This window comes from Emys orbicularis, chromosome 10, assembly GCF_028017835.1.
Source record: "Emys orbicularis isolate rEmyOrb1 chromosome 10, rEmyOrb1.hap1, whole genome shotgun sequence".
Taxonomy (NCBI): domain Eukaryota; kingdom Metazoa; phylum Chordata; order Testudines; family Emydidae; genus Emys; species Emys orbicularis.
The window spans coordinates 31690946-31710306 of NC_088692.1; positions in this window are offsets into that span (position 1 = coordinate 31690946).

A 19361-nucleotide genomic window follows, 5' to 3' on the forward strand; every position below is an offset into this window, starting at 1 on the left:
CTCATGAATGTACAGTTTTCCTGCTCCTACCTCTCCCTCGCCCCTCCCTAGTTCTCTTGGGGGCGGGGGCAGCCCAGCTACTCTGCTGTGGGCAGCACCAGCACAGCAGGGACCCCAGTAAAATACTGCTCCCATGTAAAGATGATTATCTCGCTCACTCTTGTGCCCTCTGTTCCCCCTTTCCTGCTTCTCCCCATCCCTGCACCCCATTCTCCATGCAGTCCCTTACGGCAGAGTCCTGTGGGGGCAGCACGGTAAGGGGGAAAAGCTCCCTGCATGAAATCTTTGCTCCTTGCTTTCAGGCCCAGGAGAGAGTAGCGAGGGGACTCCATTTGCCCATGGCCTGCAGAGACAGGGCAGACAGCAGCAGCCATGATGCCCCCTGACTCTGCAGAGGACAGGGCCAATACAGCTGGGTTCAGGGACTGATGGCAGCTCAGTGTAGCCACAGGTCAGGAGGGAGCCCATCTTTCCTTTATCCCTAGAAGCAGCCATGTCAAGCTCTGGTCTCTGTACCAAGGGCGGTTACAGTGCTCCCTGGCTTATTTAACCCTTTAAGAGCTCACTTGGCACACAGTTCAGGGTTAGTCTGAGCACCCACCCACTGTGCAGGGGCCAGGGCCTCTCGGTCCCTACTCCCAACACAAATCGCTCTTTTACATGATGGACTCTGGTGACAACAAGATTTTTTTCTGCACCAAATCAGAGCTGAGACCAGCCAGACTCATTTCAGCCATGACCCCGAGTTTGGCCCTCCAGGTCCCAAAGCCTGCACACCCCAGGGCTTTCGATAGCTGGTGTGAAATGCCTCCCAGAGTCGCTCCACGGCAGCTGGCATTGCTGGGGGCTTTCCCGAGCAATAGGTTGGTGCCTCGTGCTGAGAGGGGCAGGGATGGCCGAGGGAAAGAGGCAGGACCCGCATTTGAAGTCTGACCCTTTTTGGAGTATAAATAAATATTTTGCACACCACATGGCTCTGCTCTCTGTCTGAGTCTCTGCTGCAGTATTGCATCCATTCCCTGGCTCCTCCTAGAGAGGACTAGATTTCCCCCTGTCAAGGTTCCTTCCCCACTCTGAACTCTAGGGTACAGATGTGGGGACCTGCATGAAAATCTCTAAGCTTAACTACCAGCTTAGATCTGCTTTTGCTGCCACCACCCAAATTATTTATGAGTTATTTGGGAAACTCTGTCTACCTCCTCCCCCCGCCCCCCCAGAATATCTCCCTCCCAAGTACTATAACCCTTCCCTGGGTAGCCTTGAGAGACTTCTCCACCAATTTCCTGGTGAACACCGATCCAAACCCTTTGATCTTAAAACAAGGAGAAATTAACCATCTCTCCTCCTTCCCCCCCACCAATTCCTGGTGAGTCCAGATCCAACCCCCTTGGATCTTAAATCAAGGAAAAATCAATCAGGTTCTCAAAAAGAAGGCTTTTAATTAAAGAAAGAAAGGTAAAAATCATCTCTGTAAAATCAGGATGGAAAATAACTTTTACAGGGTAATCAGATTCAAAGAGCCCAGAGGAACCCCCTCTAGCCTTAGGTTCAAAGTTACAGCAAACAGAGGTAAACCCTCTAGCAAAAGGAACATTTACAAGTTGAGAAAACAAAGATAAACCTAACACGCCTTGCCTGGCTGTTACTTACAAGTTTGAAATATGAGAGACTTGTTCAGAAAGATTTGGAGAGCATGGATTGATGTCTGGTCCCTCTTAGTCCCAAGAGCGAACAACCCCCAAAACAAAGAGCACAAACAAAAGCCTTCCCGCCACCAAGATTTGAAAGTATCTTGTCCCCTTATTGGTCCTTTGGGTCAGGTGTCAGCCAGGTTACCTGAGCTTCTTAACCCTTTACGGGTAAAAGGATTTTGGTGTCTCTGGCCAGGAGGGATTTTATAGTATTGTACACAGGAGGGCTGTTACCCTTTCCTTTATAGTTATGACACCCCCTGTCTTGGGCAAAGAACCAGAAGCCAGGCTTGCTTATTCGCTGCTGAATGGGACACAATCCTCATCTGCTGCGGACCAAATGGAAATCGCTCGCCCACATAGAGCCACTTGCAGCCACTTGTGACATCCGAGCTTGTGGCTGATGATGAGGGAGGACTGGTAAAGGACTGGGTATTTGAAGTGGGGCTGCCTTCCACCAATGGCCCATACATTGGGTGCTGCTGTAGTTTGTCCCACATGCCAAGATTCTGGGGGCGTGGCTACAAGGGGAGTTATTCCTGATTCACTCCCTATGTGGATGCTCTTATTCTGGATTAAGAGTGTTCTGTTCCAACAAAATCCATTTTGGATGTGGATTAAGCTAATCTGCAAGAAGGCACTCTGATTCTGGAATAAGAGCATCACCACAGGGAGTAAATCAAGAATAGTTCATGTGCTTTCCAGTCACACCCTACTTCATTCTGGTTTAAAAGTCATGTGTAGACAAGCCCTAAGGCGTTCCAGATGATTTGCACCAGCCAAGAGTAGGGCCAGCTCCTCAGCTGCAGTAAATCACCATAGCTCTGACTTTAGTAGAGTGATGGTTGTTCACAGTAGCTGAGGAGCTGGGCCTTTAACTCGGCAGTACCACACCCCATTCCGAAGTGCGTCAGGCTTGCTTCCCGTCCCAGCCCAGTCTCTGCTGGCCACCCCTGTTGTGTCTGCCCATTAACTTCCACTAGAGCTGCAAGCACCCAGCCCCTCTGAAAATCCAGCCCCAGAACCGCGGGTCGATGGTGTTGCCTCTTTACACTTACGGGCCATTGGTGACTATTCTGGTTTCTAACTGGAGGAAGCTGCTGATTAAACGGGTAGGAGTAGAGAGGTGGGAGGCCGGAGTGGCTGTCTTGGGGGCGGGGGCTGATGATGAGATGCATGGTACCACCCCAAGATGCCAGCTCTAATCCAGCCCAGCATTGGAGCCGCTACCATCTCATGGCTGGTTGTGAGGCTGTGTGGAATGCAAGGGGGCCCTCAGCAGGCAGCTGTCCGCATCACAGCGAGCCCTTTGATTGGCAGTCCTAGTAGCAAGGCCAAGCACTAAGCTGTAGAGACTGAATTCCTGCAGCGGAGCCACAGTGGGGGTATGGAGCTACCTGCTCTGTGGTGAACTGGGGACTGCAGCCCTCAGCTCTCACCAGCGCTATGGTCAAAGCAGTATCTAATCCCCCGAGTCCATCCAGCTCTCCTAAGGTCTGTAGGGCAATATGCTGTCAGGCAGCTGCTTGGCTCTCTGACAGATCGTCATACCACAATCTTGTGAGTGTTTGTGACTGTGACTTTAGCACCAGGGAAAGGGGCCCAATGGCCAGGCCTAGAGCCAGAGGTCATCTTCATGCCCAGAGCAGGTACAGTTTGGGTAGCACCAGTGCACGCTTCCCCACACGGCCCCTCTGGGGTTCCCCACTGAGCAAAAGGGCTCTTTCTCTGCGGGGAGAAGACAACGTGCAGAGATTCCTGACGCCTGTATGTCATTTGTTTGGGAGGTTGTCTGGTGAAGGCACCATGGCCCAGCTTCTCAAAGGGATTTAGGTACCTAACGCACATCGAAATCCACAGGAAGTGCCTTTGAGGCTCTGGGTCAATGAGACTATGAAGTCAACGATCTGGGCTCCATCCCTGGCTGTGCTGCTGACTCCCTGGGGGATCTTGGGCAAGTGCTTTAGCCGTTCTGTGCCTTGGTTTCCCCATCTGTAGCATGAGGATGAGGTCTTCTGACCTGCTTCCGTGGGGTGCTTCAAGGGTTAATTCAGTAACACCTGTAAAGGATTTGAGCGCCTTAGGCTACATCTACGCTGCACACTAGGGGTGTGATGCCATTGCTCGCAGACACATATTCGGGCTAGCGCTCAGCACTGAGTATAAATAGCACTGTAGCACCAGTAGCACCCATAGCAAGCAGAGGAGACACAACTTAGCTAGTGGGTATGTTCTCGGCATGGCTAAGCTGTGCCTTCTCTGCTGCTACCTCGGCCACACTACTACGTATGCTCACGTTAGCGCGATGTGCGCTAATGCCAGTGTGTGTTCACAAGCAGGGAAAATCACACCCCCTATGTACATGTAGCCTTGGCGGGGAGGGCAAAATATTACCATGCATTATGAATTTTACATCACATCAGATCCCTTCTCCCACCACTCATGCGCTTTGGCATTCATCAGTAGCTCCTCATCCAGTGCCGCCATTGGTCAGAAGATCTCATCCTCATGCTACAGTGTCACAGTTTACCTGGGTGTGACAGAGATGGCAATTTCTGCACTCTCTTTGGGAGAGCTTCTCATATTCAGGTCATGTGTCATTGTGGGCCAGGGACTGGATGACAGTCCATGGGGGAGGGGGAACCACAGCTCCTTCAAGAACTAAGAACAGTGGAGGGTGAGTAGGCAAATTCACTCAGGTCCTAAGACGTCAGAGCAGTGCCACCTGCTGGGCAGGCTGGCGTATATTGATTCAAACTGGATTATCCAGAAACCAACAGACAAAGAAAGGCCTTTTGGATTAATCGACTGAGTTTGAACTGATTCGGGGGGGGGGAACCTTCTTTCTGATTCAGCAGATGGACAGAACTTTCTGTCCGGAGGAGGGGGGCGTGGAGGGCAAGCAGTGTGGAAGGGTTGGAAGAACTAGACCTACTGGGGCCCCATAAGACTGATGGGTGGCCCTTGGTGAGCTTTTAGCCTGCTTGAGGGAACTTTTATTGTTTTTATGTTTTCTCGGCAATGCTTTCACCTTAGGAATAAATGTGCTTGCTTAGAAAGAGCTGGGTGGTAACTTATAACTGTGAGCAGTTATGCTGCTTATAGCCTTTGAAGAGTTAGAGCAAAGTGTAGACACTGGCCTGTCTAGACAGTCTGACTTGCTGGGGATATCACAGTGTAGGCCGGGAACCGTGCAGCCTGGAAAACCCCCAGCCAGGAGGGAATAAGACGCATGTCTTTGCCCAAGACAGGTGGCAGCTGAGGTCCAAGGAACCTAAAGTGTGTGCACTTGGTGGCCCATGAGGAGGAAATACAGGTACAATTGTCCTGAACTGTGATATATAGCATGGTCAAAGTGAGTTATGGACAGCTGAAGAAAGGTCAGCTGGTTGAGCTATGCAGAGAAAGGCAGCTCTGCACTAAGGAGTGAAGAAAGACAAAGCTAGTTGATTTGCTGTAGTCTCATGACCAGAAGAGGAATGATAGTCCAGGTTCACAGGGAACATCTGGCCCACTGGCAGAGAGTCCAGCAGGCAGGGACAATCTTGGAGCCGACTCCATGGCGTGAGGCAGGGAGGAGGCTAACAGATTGAATGCATCACTGCAAGTGGGATCATGGTCAGGTGCGCAGGTGGACCAAGGGATGATACAACTGGAGTGGGACTGACTGCATATGGAAACCCAGCTGCTTGCGGACAAGGAACACTAGCACCAGCATGAGGAACGAGAGAAGGACAAGGAGCATCAATAGCAGCTCAAGATGGAGAGACTGCACCAGCAGGACCAGCTTCAACAACATCACCTTGAGATGGAGAAACTGTGCCAGCAAAACTATAGTCTGGTATGTGGAGCCAGTCCCAGTGTGCCCGGTGTACCTGTCCCAGTGAGTGGCCTAGACTCCATATGACTTTAGGGAGGGGGTGACCTGGTTGTGTTTCTAGATGTTTTTGAAAGGGGGTGTCAGTTGAACAAGGTGGGGCTGGAGGACATGGTATGGTATCTGGCTCCACCTTGTCAGGGACAAAGGCTTTGGACATTTCCACCCTTATGGGCAGAGAGGACAATACTATGAGCCATGCAAACAAGCTTTGTTGCACAAGTTTAACTGACCCCTTAAGTGTATAGGAGAAGGTTTTGGGGGTGGTGTCAGAAAAAGGGGACATGACCTCTGCTGAGGCTTCAACTCGAGTTAGGGGTTATGTAAGAAAAAGGGGAACTGGTGGGTGTGACGGGTTCGGTCACAGAGACCCCCTTGGGACTGTCACCTGATGTGCTGAGACTACCTCTGAGCCCGTTTTCTCTGCCAGTTTGGGCCTCCAGAATCCTGTCTTGTTGAGCCAGATACGCTAATCTGCTGCAACACAGACCCAGGGTCTGACCCACGCCCCCAAAGCTGCCGACTTAACTGAAAACAGCTTAGCAAGTGCTCCTGTCTCTAGCACCCAGACACCTGGCTCCCAATGGGATCCAAACCCCAAATAAATCCGTTTTACTCTGTATAAAACTTATACAGGGTAAACTCATAAATTGTCCGCCCGCTATAACACTGAGATATGCACAGCTGTTTGCCCCCCTTCCCCAGGTATTAATTACTTACTCTGGGTTAATTAATAAGCAAAAGTGATGTTATTAAATATAAAAAGTAGGATTTAAGTGGTTCCAAGTAATAACAGACAGAACAAAGTAAGTTATCAAGCAAAATAAAACAAAACACGCAAGTCTAAGCCTAATACAGTAGGAGACTGAATACAGGTAATATCTCACCCTCAGAGATGTTCCAATAAGCTTCTTTCACAGACTAGACTCTTTCCTAGTCTTGGCCCAATCCTTTTCAGACCAACATTGTAGTTTATGGCCTGGGTCCAGCAATCACTCACATCCCTGTAGTTACTGTCCTTTGTTTCAGTTTCTTTCAGGCATCTCTTTGGGGTGGAGAGGCCATCTCTTGAGCCAGTTGAAGACAAAATGGAGAAGCTTCCAGGGCCTTTTATATTCTCTCTCTTGTGGGCAGAAACACCTTTGTTCTGTGCAAAATCACAGCAACAAGATGGAGTTTGTAGCCACCTGGGCAAGTCACATGTCCATGAAGATTCAGCTTTTTGCAGGCCGACACCATTGTTTACATGTTAGTTTGAACGTTCCCAGGAAAGCTCAGATGTGGATTGGCGTCTTCCAAAGTCCACTGTCAGTTAAGTGTTTCTTGATTGGGCACTTACTCAGAATAGTCCTTTCTCAAGAAGCTGACCAAATGCTTCAGTGATGCTACTTAGAATCAAACACATTAAGATACAAGTACATAGCCAATATTCATAACTTCAAATACAAAAATGATACACACATACAGACAGCATAATCATAGCCAGCAAATTACAACCTTTCCATAGACCCCTTATGTGACCTCCTTTGTACAAGATTTGGTGCAACTATAGGACCTTGGTTGCAACAATGATCTATACGGTCATAGTTCACGTCAATAACCTCACATCAGGGGTGGGGGGGGAAAAACACAATCGATGAGGCCTACAAATTAATGGGTATAGAATGTTTCTATAAACTCTGCCACCCTGACCTGAAATCATGGCTAATAGACAATAATCCAGAGATGTAACCATAGCTGGGAAATAGGCAGACCATTATGTGGCTAGTCAGCCTGGATTTGATAGAAAACCTAATAGGAATGGAATGAGCTCAGAAGACAGGGATTGGGTCCAAGCAGAGGGAAGCCACCTCTGAGAAGCCCCGGGGTGAGTGGGGAAAAGCAGTGGCCCATATGTAGTCAGTGGGGTCACTTTGCCAGGGATTGCCCAGTGCACTGCTGGGAAGGCCATCTGTACCCCAACCTCACAGAGTTAACTGTGTGACTGAATCTCTGGAGGGAAGGAGTCGCACAGCCAGTCCCCTGATGGCATCTAATGCTCACGCTGAGCCAACCTCACCCCGAAGCACCACCCACATGTCCGGCTGCACCTGCCTGGAATCACCAGTGGGAGTGACTTTGAATGGAGAGACTTTGGGGCTGCTAAGACTAGAGTTAAGCTCTATGTTGTGAAACCACATCAAATGCTCCCAGGAGGTGAAATTTGGGTTAAAGTCCCTGGTGTAGATGCCTTTGCAGCGCTCCACCTACAGCACAGATTTCTGTGCAGACCCAGGAAGGGTCAGGTGGCTGGGTGTAGATATTCCATATTCCTTGCTTTTGGGGAATGATGTTAAGGCTTTAAAAGCAGGAGGGCAGACCCTCGGTGAGCTCCCCGACAGGCAAGGGACTGTCAGACAAAATGCAAACAGGGTAGCTGACAAGGAGGAGGGCTGTGGCTCCCCCCACTCCACCCCCCCCAGTATCCAAGAGGAATCAGGTTCCCTTCCCAGTGTATGCAGACGAATACCTGAGGAGAGAGGGGGTGAGAGAGCTGCCTGCTCCAGGGGAGGGATGAGACCAACTGACTTGAAGGGAAATTCTCTGATTCCTGAAGCCCAGGCCAGGGAAATAAGCTCTCTGCCTACCCTTACCAGAGACCCAGAGGCAGCACAGAGCACGGGGATGGCAGTGTCTCCAGCCAAAAGTAGGGACACTGAAGCAGCTGTGGTGCACTGCCCAGTCTATGGCAGAATTATGACACACAATCCAGGGAATAAACCTGTGGGTTCTCCTAGGATGCAGGTCAAGCATCTTAGTTACACCCACTCCTTTAGTGGGGAGAGGTGACAGAGATGGCAAGTTCCTACAATCTCTTTGGGTGATCTCACTGTATTAATGTATGTATCATTGTGGGCCAGGTTTGTATATGATTCCATTGGGGGTGGGGGGAACCACAGCCCTCCAGGAACTAAGAACAGGGAGGGGTAACTAGGCAAATTCACTCAGGTTGTAACACTCCAGAGAGGTGTCACCCCCTGGGGAGGCTCCCCTGTATTGGGTCAAACTGGATTCTCTAGAGACCAAAGACAAAGAATGGACTTTTGTATAAATAGTCTGAGTTTAAACTGACTCGGGGCCTTCTTTCTGATCCACTAAATGGACAGAATCTTCTGTCCAGGGGGGTCCCCAATCCTGCCTGGGAAGGGTTGGAAGGACTTTGGCCTACTGTGGCCCCGTATGACTAATGGGTGACCTCTGAAAGAGTTAGCATGCATATAAGCACTTTTGTTGTTTTTATATGTGTTCTTGGGAATGCTTTCACCCGAAGAATAAGTGTGCCTGCTTGGAGAGAGTTGTGCGGTAACTCCTAACTGCTGCCAATTACCTTGTCTGTAGTCTTCATAGAAAAAGCAAAGTGCAGACATTGGTCTGGCTAGGTAGTCTGGCTTGCTGTGGATATTACAGTGTAGGCAAGACACTGTGTAGCCTGGAAAACCCTCCGTTAGGAGGGACAAAGATGCAGGTCTCTACCCAGAGGGTTGACGCCTGGGAGCTCGGAACCTAGTGCAGGTGCCCTCAGTGAACCACAAGTTGCCCTGAACTGTGACTCCGAGTCCCTGGAGAATCTCTCCAGAAGGCCCTCTCTGCCCCTGCGTTCTGTGCCTGCTGGGAAGTTTGATGGAGTTCTGGTGTCTCAGGCACCTTCTCTAGCTGTGTTATTGTCTGTCAGGATGTATTCTGAAGCATACACAATGTAGGCACCAGCTGTACAGCCTACATACTTGCAGCAGTATGCTGTACACCCACCCACACAAACTGTACGATCACACCCACCCACAGACAGAGCAGTGCACTGTCCATCCACCCACCGAAACTCACAGCAGTGTAAATGTGTGTGTGCCCACATCCACACACAGGTATAGTGCACCACCCACATACAGTCTCACTCCTCTTGATCAACTTTCCTATCTTTTCCCCCCGCAATGGATTCCGTCCCCTTTTTCCAGAATCTCATTCTGTGATTTCCAACACCTCTGCTCCATTGAATGATCATCCCCACTTCTCACTCTGTTTGCATTGTGACGCCTGCTAATTCTGTGTCAGCTGTTAAATTAATTAGCATGCTGTTTACTTCTTCAGCCAGAGCGTTAACAATGAAATCAGGCCTACCCTGCTCCCTGCAGCGACTGATTTCTCCCCCCCCCCAACTCAATACATTGCCATTTGTCATGCCTTTTGTTCACAGACCTTCAGCCTGCATGTGACAGCACTTATATCCCAGCCACTTTGAACTAATTTTCCTCATAAAATTTCCATGAGTCATTGTATCAAATGCTTTACATCCAGCCAAAGTTATACAGCGTGTCAGCTGCATGCCCTTCCTTTGGGAAGAGGGGAAAAAATAAAAAGATACTGATCTTGCCTTATAATTAGTTCTTTATACTGCTAATCATTATGGAATACATAGAACCCTCATGGCATTTCCTTCCCTCAATCTCAAGCACATTATAAAGGTGTGGATAATTACCCTCATTTTACTGATGGGGAAATGGCAGGTCAGAAAGAGAGCAAGTGACTTGCGCAAGGTCATTAATCAGTAAGTCAAAGATGGGGCCAGCAGCTGGCTGTCCTAACTTCCAGGCTGGTACCTTATCCACTAAGTCAGGCTGATAAGCTGTTTATTGTTCAGAGTCTTGTTATCCTATAGGGGCCTTGCCTTTTATTATTGTTCAAAGGCACAGGAATATCACAATGATTGTGGAGGGTGAAAACTCAGCAGAGACTAATTCCCTAATTGCAATCCCCATCTGGGGAAATTGTATTTGGCTTCATCTTCTGGCTCCCTAATCAACATGGTGGGTGCTCACAAGAGGCTATAAAGTGAAGCCCCCAAACAAACAGGGAATATAACAGTCACCTCTGATCATTGTCTTTTTCTAACTTAGCCTTATGTCAGGTGACTGGGGATCAGGAAACTGGAGGAGGTAGTTGCAGTGCTTACAAGTTTTTCTGGAAGCAAAGGAGTTGTAGAGAAACTGGAGGAAGTGAAATTTCTCACTCTGCTGGATGCAGCAGGTTTGAAGAGCTATTGCATGTGTTAGTAGGAGCATGAAGGAGATTGCAAACAGCTAGATAGGATCATTCATGAATTCCAAGATTACTCTAATCCTGGCAAGAGTGTTACCTGGGAAAATCATGTTTTCTTTGCAAGAATCCAGCTGCCAGGTGAGACTATTGATTGTCATGTTGCAGTCCTATGTATTAAAGCTGTTATGTGAATTTGGGCAGATGGACAAAGTGGAACCCAAGGCATTGATCGTATAACTGATAGCCAGGTCAAGGTTATTGAGAAACATGGACTTTGCATTGTAAAGAACAATGGTTATTTACAGGGCTAATGAAAACTGCCCTTCTCAAATGAAAGTGTGACACTGCAAACCTTCTGACTGCTTTTTCTAGAATGCAAAGTCTACCCTTAAAGAGAATACAACGATCAACAAAGGGTAGAGACCAGCTCTGATTAATAGTATGGTCACTGTAATAAAATCAAACAAGCTCAGGATTGGTATAGATCCAAGTAAGGGTATCTAATGTGAGTCTCCCCCTCTCTTCTCCCCCCCCCCCCCCGAGAACGCTTGAGGAGGTCATGACTAGACTTTGAAATACAAGAGTATTTTTGGTTTTGGGTACAAGCCAAGGGTTTTTGGCAGGTTTGACTCAACACCTTCAACTCCCCTCTAGGTAGATATTTTAAAGCAACTTTCCCTTGGGACCGCCTCTGCCAAAGGTGTACAAAAACATCATGTCCTGGATCCTTGAGGATCTGGATCGGGTGGAATTGACAGTCTCCTCACATGGGGTGAAAATTATTAAGAGCACAATAAGAAACTGCAGTGTTCTCCAGCATGAAAAATCGTAAAGCCTTAAATTGAACAGCAACAGCTGCCAAACTAGGCTGAGGAGATTAGTTATGTAGGACACATACTTGGTGACAAAGGATTCTGACCCAGCTCTAGAAAGGTGGAAGCAACTGCATAGTTGAAAAGGACCTAAAATGAAAAGTTATTATGGAGATGAATGAGTTCATTAACTTATCTAAACAGATTTACCCGTCACTTGTTACTTAAGTCTCCTCAGAATTCTGGTTGTGCATGGTACAAGATAGCAGTGATTGCTAGCAAAAGCCAGCTATTTAGAAACAAGCTGTCACAGAAGCACTGGTATTGAAATACTTTGGGATTAAGAACCGAGGATCTCAGTTAATGCATGTTCATATGGGTTGGGGGTTGTCCTGCAAGATGATTGCCTGGTGGCATATGTTTCTAAAATCCAACAGAGCTACAATCAGCCTGTGTGAGCAGAGCTGACAAGGAAAACAAGGTCCCTCCCCTCACCTGAGAGGAGAGGCTGCAGAGCCCAGAAATCAATTACATGGGGGAAGAGGGGGAGCAAAGAATACAAACAGAGTGGGCCAAAGGAAGGGATCCAGAGGGTGACACCAAGCTGAGAACCTGAGACAACACTCACAACATGAGAAAGTATCCCAAGAGTTAGTGGATGCTGCCCAAAAGGAACTCCATGGAGATGTGTGAACAGTTGAAGGGCTACAAATTGGCCCCCAGGGTTCCAAAGGACCAGCCCATCCAGCTTCTTCCTCTGGGACTGCTGGATGGTCATCTTGGCCAGTGGCAGGAGGAGACTGAGGAGGAAGTCTCAGGACTTTCTGGGGCCATGGATGGGTAAGGAATGGTGTCCCTAGCCTCTGTTTGTCAGAGGGTGGAGATGGATGGCAGGAGAGAGATCACTTGATCATTACCTGTTAGGTTCACTCCCTCTGGGGCACCTGGCATTGGCCACAGACAGGATACTGGGCTGGATGAACCTTTGGTCTGACCCAGTACGGACATTCTTATGTTCATGGACAGGGAATGTGTAAATGAAAAGTGTGGGGAGAAGTGCACCCAGAACTCTTTGAAACTGAGCTGTTACATGACCCATCAAGCAACAGTGTAATAACACACTGCAAATCACAACTTTCACACCAAGGGATGGCTGATGAGCTCACAATGGATAATGATTCACAAGTGGCTCATTTCAGCAGTTCTCTTGGACAGATCCATTCAAGTTCTTAACTCTGCCCAGTCAAGGGGAGCATGGAGCTAGCAGAAAAGGCTGTACAAACAGCAAATAAATTGATTTATGTATTTTAATCTTTGGATTAAAGAGATCCATCTTTAGCATTCTTAGAATATTGCAGCACAACTCACTATGCTTTACTAGAGTCCAGTTCAGAGACTTATGGGTAGAGAAACAATATCTGTCAAGCTTTTCCAACCAAGGAATTTATCTGGCTTCCATTATCCAATAGCTGACACTCTCTAATGTATATAACCTCCCAATATTACTGTAAGATAGAGAACTAGAAGACTTGTGACAGGTATGGCAATTTCCTGGGATGGCCTTATGGTATCACATACAATCCCAGCCCACAATAATACATAAATGTAACTTCTTTATGGGGGAGATGTGACAAATATTGCAGCCTCATGCAGTAGCTTTGGGGTCCATTGTTTTAAATGAATAGTTTATGTATGGTTGTGTTCTACTCCATGCAGGAGGCTACCACAGCTCCTCTGGGATCTAAAAACATTGAGTGGTGATTAAGCCAAATGGGACAGGTTGTAAACTAACTCTCCCCCCCGCAAGAGGTACCACTGTCTGGGAGGCTTCATATCCTAGTTCAGACTACATTCTTCAGAGACCAACAAAGAAAGGACTTGTAGGTAAATAGCCTGAGTTTAAACTGACTTGGGGCCTTCTTTCTGATCCGGCAAATAGACAGAACCTTCTGTCCAAAAGGGGCCCCAATCCTTAGGGAAGGATTGGAAGGACTGACGCATGACAGAGCTTGAGGTTGGAGTTGGGGTGACTGGGTCTGGTAAGCTTTTTAGCATGCATATAGCTACTGTGGTTTTTAATGTTTTCTCAGTAATGCTTTCACCTTAAGAATAAATGTGCTTGCTTATAAATTACCACCCAGCTCTTTGTAACTATGAGCAATTATGCTGCTTATAGCCTCTTAAGGGAGATAGCAAAGTGCAAACACTGGCCTGTCTAGGCAGTCTGTCTTATATAAAAGTGTAGGCAGGGAACTGTGCAGCCTGGAAAACCCCTGCTCAGGAGGGAAAAAGTCGTGGGTCTCTGCCCAAGAGAGGTGATGGCTGAGGAGCCTAGAGTGGGAGCCATCGAGGAACCATGGAGCAGGAACACGAGTGCAGTGTGCCCTGAACTTTGACACTTATTTTACAGAGAACTGAAGCACAGAGACTAAGGTCTGGATTTGTAAAGTTGTTTAGGTACCCAGCTCCCACAGATTTCAGTACCTTTAAAAATCTGGGCCTAAGTGACTTGCCCAAGGTCTGTGGCAGAGCAAGTAATTAAACCTTGGTCTCTGGAGTCCCAGGCAAGTGCCCTCATGAGTGGACCGTCCTTCCTCTGTAGATGTAATAGTTGCAAATAACTAAGTGCCAGGAAATTGGAAGAGAAGCAATACTATAGGCATGCCAAACAGTTGGCCCATAATACGTGGGAGGGAGCAGTAAGATTTCAGATACAGTAATAAGTCTGCCCCAAGATGATACGTTGGCATAGCTGTCTTTTGAGGGTTGGTCCTTCAAGAGTGACAGAAAACCTCCAAGCAAAGCGAGGACACTGGCTCTCTGGTTCTTGAGGACAGTATGTTGTTTAGGACCATGCTCCTGAGCTGGGAGAACTCATAGGCACCCACCCAATCACTGACAACAAGAAATGCCAGCAGGAGTAGCAAACTGAGGCTCCAGTGACCGATCCAAAATGCTGGCGCTTCTATCCCCATTCTGCCTCCTCTGAGCTTCCTTCCTCTGGAAATGGCCAGCTGTACCTGCTCCCCATGATGTTCTAAAATTCCCATTAGCTCAAATAAACCAAGGTTGGCTTGATCAAGAAACTAGAGAGAAAATCCAAATAAATGAGTTTCAAGACTGAGCAATAGACTAGCCTGTTCTACTTCTGCTTAGTCAACAGATTGAGTATTTTAATTACAGCAGAAGTCTCACATCTCAGTGATGGACTGAGTGAGCCAATCAATTCACATCTCACCTATTGAACCTGTGGAAGGAAATCTCCTTTGACTTGTGTCAGTTCAATAGGTCTCAGAGCCTTTGTGATTTAAGGGTTGGATATCTTGATTGACATGCACTGTGCCGCTAATACCCTCAGTTAATTACAATGTGATTAATGGTTTCTGATCTTCCCCCCCCCCCCCCAAACTGAGGGAGCTGCTCCCCAATTAGTGTTTGTGGTTGTAATTGACGTATCGGCATCCAGAAGGTTTTTTTGATCTTCTACAAGGACTTAATAAGAATTTCTCAAGTGTGTTTCCCATGTGTTGCTTGGTGTTTTCCCAAAAGATAGCCACTCCCTGGTGTCCTAGTTATGAATAAACATCTCCTCTCTGTTCTTTAAAAACCAAGGCCTATTAATAACAGCCTCATCTCCGTCAATCTTTTTCTTTGCTCAGTGGCTGCTTTCTCAGATATCTCCTAGACAAAAGCTTAAATGTCATCCTTCTATAATAATTACAATCTGTATTGGCCACTCAAAGCTCAGTGTCTCATGCTCCTCTCCAAGCAGGGTTGGATGATGGGGTGTCTAGCACAGCGGGGAGTGCCTGGAGTCCCACCATTGCTATCACTAGTGGAACTGCACTACTGTTGGCTAGAGTGGGACACATTTCAGAAAACAGACTAGTGTAGACGTAACCTTAGGAATGCCTTTGATTTGCCAGGCTTATCGCTCCCCCAGTGTCTGGTTAGTTGATCCTTCAGGAGCAGATGATCCTGTGGTTCCAAATTCCCCAAAAGTCAGGGCAAGGATTTTTCACTCTCCTTTTCTTCCAATCTGTGTGGCCTTCAGCAGATTCCCATCATGGCCAACACGCAGGACAGAAACAACCTGCCAAGTGACCTGGAAAGACTAGAGCAGCAGAGGCCTCCGGCAAGGAGGGGATAGTCACTATTAATAAATGTTAAGTCTACCCCACAGAGGGGAAATAAACAGTAGAGATCCACAAACATGGGCGGGGTGGGGGAGGAGTATAAAAGCAGTGATGCTCAGCTCTTTAAAGTTAGTTCATTTTCATATGGTCTCCAAAGGTGACTTGCAAAGTGGAAGGGGACGGGTATGTTTCTTGCCCTCATTTTTTCGATGTATAAAGAAGATCTCAAAGATGGTAGTGGCAGAGCTCTCTGAGAAGAGTGAGGGAAGTTGACCGGAGAGCATCTTGTTTTTCAAGCCTTGTTTTTTTGCATTAGATCTTAATCTCCTCTCCCCTGGAGGACTATATGGATGACTGGGGAACTAGTAGGGTTATACTTGAGAAATGAAAGAAAGTCAAACCTGACTGAGAAGGGAAGTGATTTTTATTCAGGCTGTTTAACTCTCTAGTCAAAATTTTCATGCACACAGCACCTAACTTTGAGATTTTTAATGGCACTGTGGCCCTTTTTGCCCTCTTAATGTGCATTTAGGCACCTAAATGAGATCCTGTTTAGCGCACCTGCCATTCCCATTGACTTCACTGGACTTTGCAGCTGCTCAGCACCTCTGAAAATCAGGGCACTTTTCAGGAGGTGCCTAACGTTGGGCATTAATGTTGGCAAACTTGCTGAGCCCAAGCAATCAAAGATCCTGAGACTGGTTTAACATAGCTGAGACTTCAAAAATAATACATGTTGGGTTCATTGTGTTCATCTTTTGCTATCTGAGCCATGAGGGTTTGTATTTCAGAGGGTTTTTTCCTCTGAAACCATACCAGGAAGGCTAGAAGTGTGTTTTGTTCAAATGAAGGCCAACATTCTCATTCAATGGTCAGAAGCTGAGGCTTAGAGGAAAAACTCCAACTACCCTGAGAGTTGGCACTGCTGAATTGTTTGAACATCTGTTTGGCTAAAACACTTCAGAGAAAAGGCTCTTCATTTTAGGAATCAGCCCCCCTTGTTGTTTCAGTCCTCATCCAAACACAAACTTGCACCGAAATAACATTTATTATTCTGAGTAACAGGGTCCCAGTTTGATTTTGCCAATCAGAAATTGGAGAATGCTCATTCTGACATTTGATAGGGAAGATCCTCAGCTGGTGTAAACGCTCCTGAGTATTAGCTCTATTGACTTGCTAAGACTTTTATTAGGATAACCAGTTCAGAGACCTATTGTATCAGGACCTCCTGGAGATCCTAAACCCCATAGATTGGGATTCTTCTGCCATGGTGCAAAGGAATAACTGCCATTAGTTAAATATCTTCAATTTATACCACCTGAAGATCGATCCCTTTGGTGTTTCTGAGCTCCCCTGCAAAAGCTCTTGCCTTTAAAAATCAGTGGGAATCTGTGGGGAAATGGTTGCCAAATATCAAGGGTGAGATTGTGTAACCCTTACTCATGTTGGTGAACACTTACACTGGGCTAATGTAACTACTTGTTTAACTAAAGATTGTGCAATCTAGCCTTAAATTACTACCACAGACATCTCTTTAGCACTGGCTTTGTGGATGAGTTAGAGACGGATAACCAAGGATACAAATAGACAAGGACAGGAAGTCGTAAACAGTGCTGAAACCTGTATATGGTAATTCACCAAATGAGTATCTGTAGGTCGCTAGCACAACAGTTTTTACTATAAAACTTTGATGGCTAGACCTGGTTCATTGTATTTTTGGATACACTTGAGTCAAATGCAGAGATAATGTGAAAGATGGAAAAGAACTTCCTTAGACCTACTTAGACCCACTAAGGGCTGGTCTACACTAACCCCCCCACTTCGGACTAAGGTACGCAAATTCAGCTACGTTAATAACGTAGCTGAATTCGAAGTACCTTAGTCCGAAGTTACCGCGGTCCAGACGCGGCAGGAAGGCTCCCCCGTCGATGCTGCGTACTCCGCTTGCCGAGCTGGAGTACCAGCGTCGACGGCAAGCACTTCCGGGATCGATCCGGGGCACTTCCGGGATCGATCCGGGATCGATTTATCGCGTCTTAACCAGACGCGATAAATCGAACTCAGAAAACCGATTGCTTACATCCGGACCCGGATGTAAGTGAAGACGTACCCTTACCTATGTGTATGATAGTCTGTTAGTATGAATTATTGTCTGAGGAGTCATGAGAAAGTGTAAATTAGTCTTTAACCTACACCTTCTTATTTTCTCTCCCTCCCGCCCCCAGATGCTTTTTTCCCACCATGCATCTCTGACACCTAAAACTTAGGTTGACCTAGCTACATTGCTCAGGGCTGTGAAAAATTTCATGCATCATGCAACATAGTTAGGTCGACCTAAACTCTGGTGTAGTGGCAGTTCTTCCATTGACCTAGCCACAGCCTCTTGGAGAGGTGGATTACCTACACCAACAGAAAAACTCTTCATCTATGCAGGAAGCATCTACACGACAGCGGCATAGCTGCCGGGCTGTAGCTGTGCGACTGTAATGTAGGCGTACTCTAGTGAGAGTCTAACTTAAGGGCATGCTTACACTACAGCCTGTACAATGGCACAGCTATGGCACTGCAGCGTTGCAATTATAGTGCTGTAGTGTAGACCCTTCATACATTGACAGGTTTTTTCCATTGATGTAGTTAATCCATCTCTACAAGAGGTGGTAGCTAGGTCAACAGAAGAATTCCTCTGACCTAGCCATGGCTACACCATGGCTAGATCGACCTAACGACGATGGCCAAGGTGTGAAATTTTTCAGTCTTGAGTGACATACCTAGGTCAATCTAATTTTTAAGCGTAGACCAGGCCTACCACTCTCATACACTCAGGCTCAGTGGGCCAAATTCAGATGCGAGATGCCAGTTGATGTAAATTACCTGTTAGCACTGGCTCATACCCAATTACTGAACAACTGGCCCGAAGGCTTATGGGAGATGCACATATTCATGTCAGGCTGCATTTGGCCCCCTCATGCTGAGGACTCTGAGTCCCTGTCTATGTTCTATACAACAAACCTAGAGGTCTTTGACCATCGCTTAGTCCTGGTCAACACTTAAAAATGTAGGTAGACATACCTACATCGCTCATGGGTGTGAAAAATTCACAGGTTGGAATGATGTCGATATGCCGACTTAAACCTCAGTGTAGACACAGCGAGGTGTCTGTCTAGCATTCTTCTGTCAACCTAGTGGCCATCAGTCAGGGAGGTGGTGTTCCTACAGTAAAGGAAAACCCCTTCCACTGGTGTAGGCTGTCTACACTACAGTGTTATCCATAGCTATGGCACCATAGCTATGCCGGTTTAGTCACTGTAGTGTAGCCATACTCTTTTATACTTGGATTTTTAAACACCAAGTCAATGGAAGGTTTGCAATTGACTTTAAAGGGAGGAAGCTCAGGCTCTCACTGGGCCAGGAAGATCCTCCCAGCTATCCAGCCAGCCACTTTGCTTCTTGAATGAAAGGAATCCAGACCCAGTTGAGCTGCCAGAAAGAGGAAATGTGGAAACAAGTGGGAGGGGGAAAAGCCTAAAGGAAAATTGCCACAGTGGAAAACTCCAGGCAGCGTGAAACGATCCTGATTGATAGCAAATCCGGATCACTGCAGCAAGTTTTCTGAACCATGCCATGCACGTCAGGCACTTCTCAGAAGGCACTTTTGTCTCCAGAGACACAAAGGGTTCCATGCCATGCACACTGTGGCCATGAGCCTCTGGGAGCTGACAAGGAGCTGGACTGAGTGCTGTCTGTTGCCCTCAAGACTGCCTCACTGCTTGGCTGG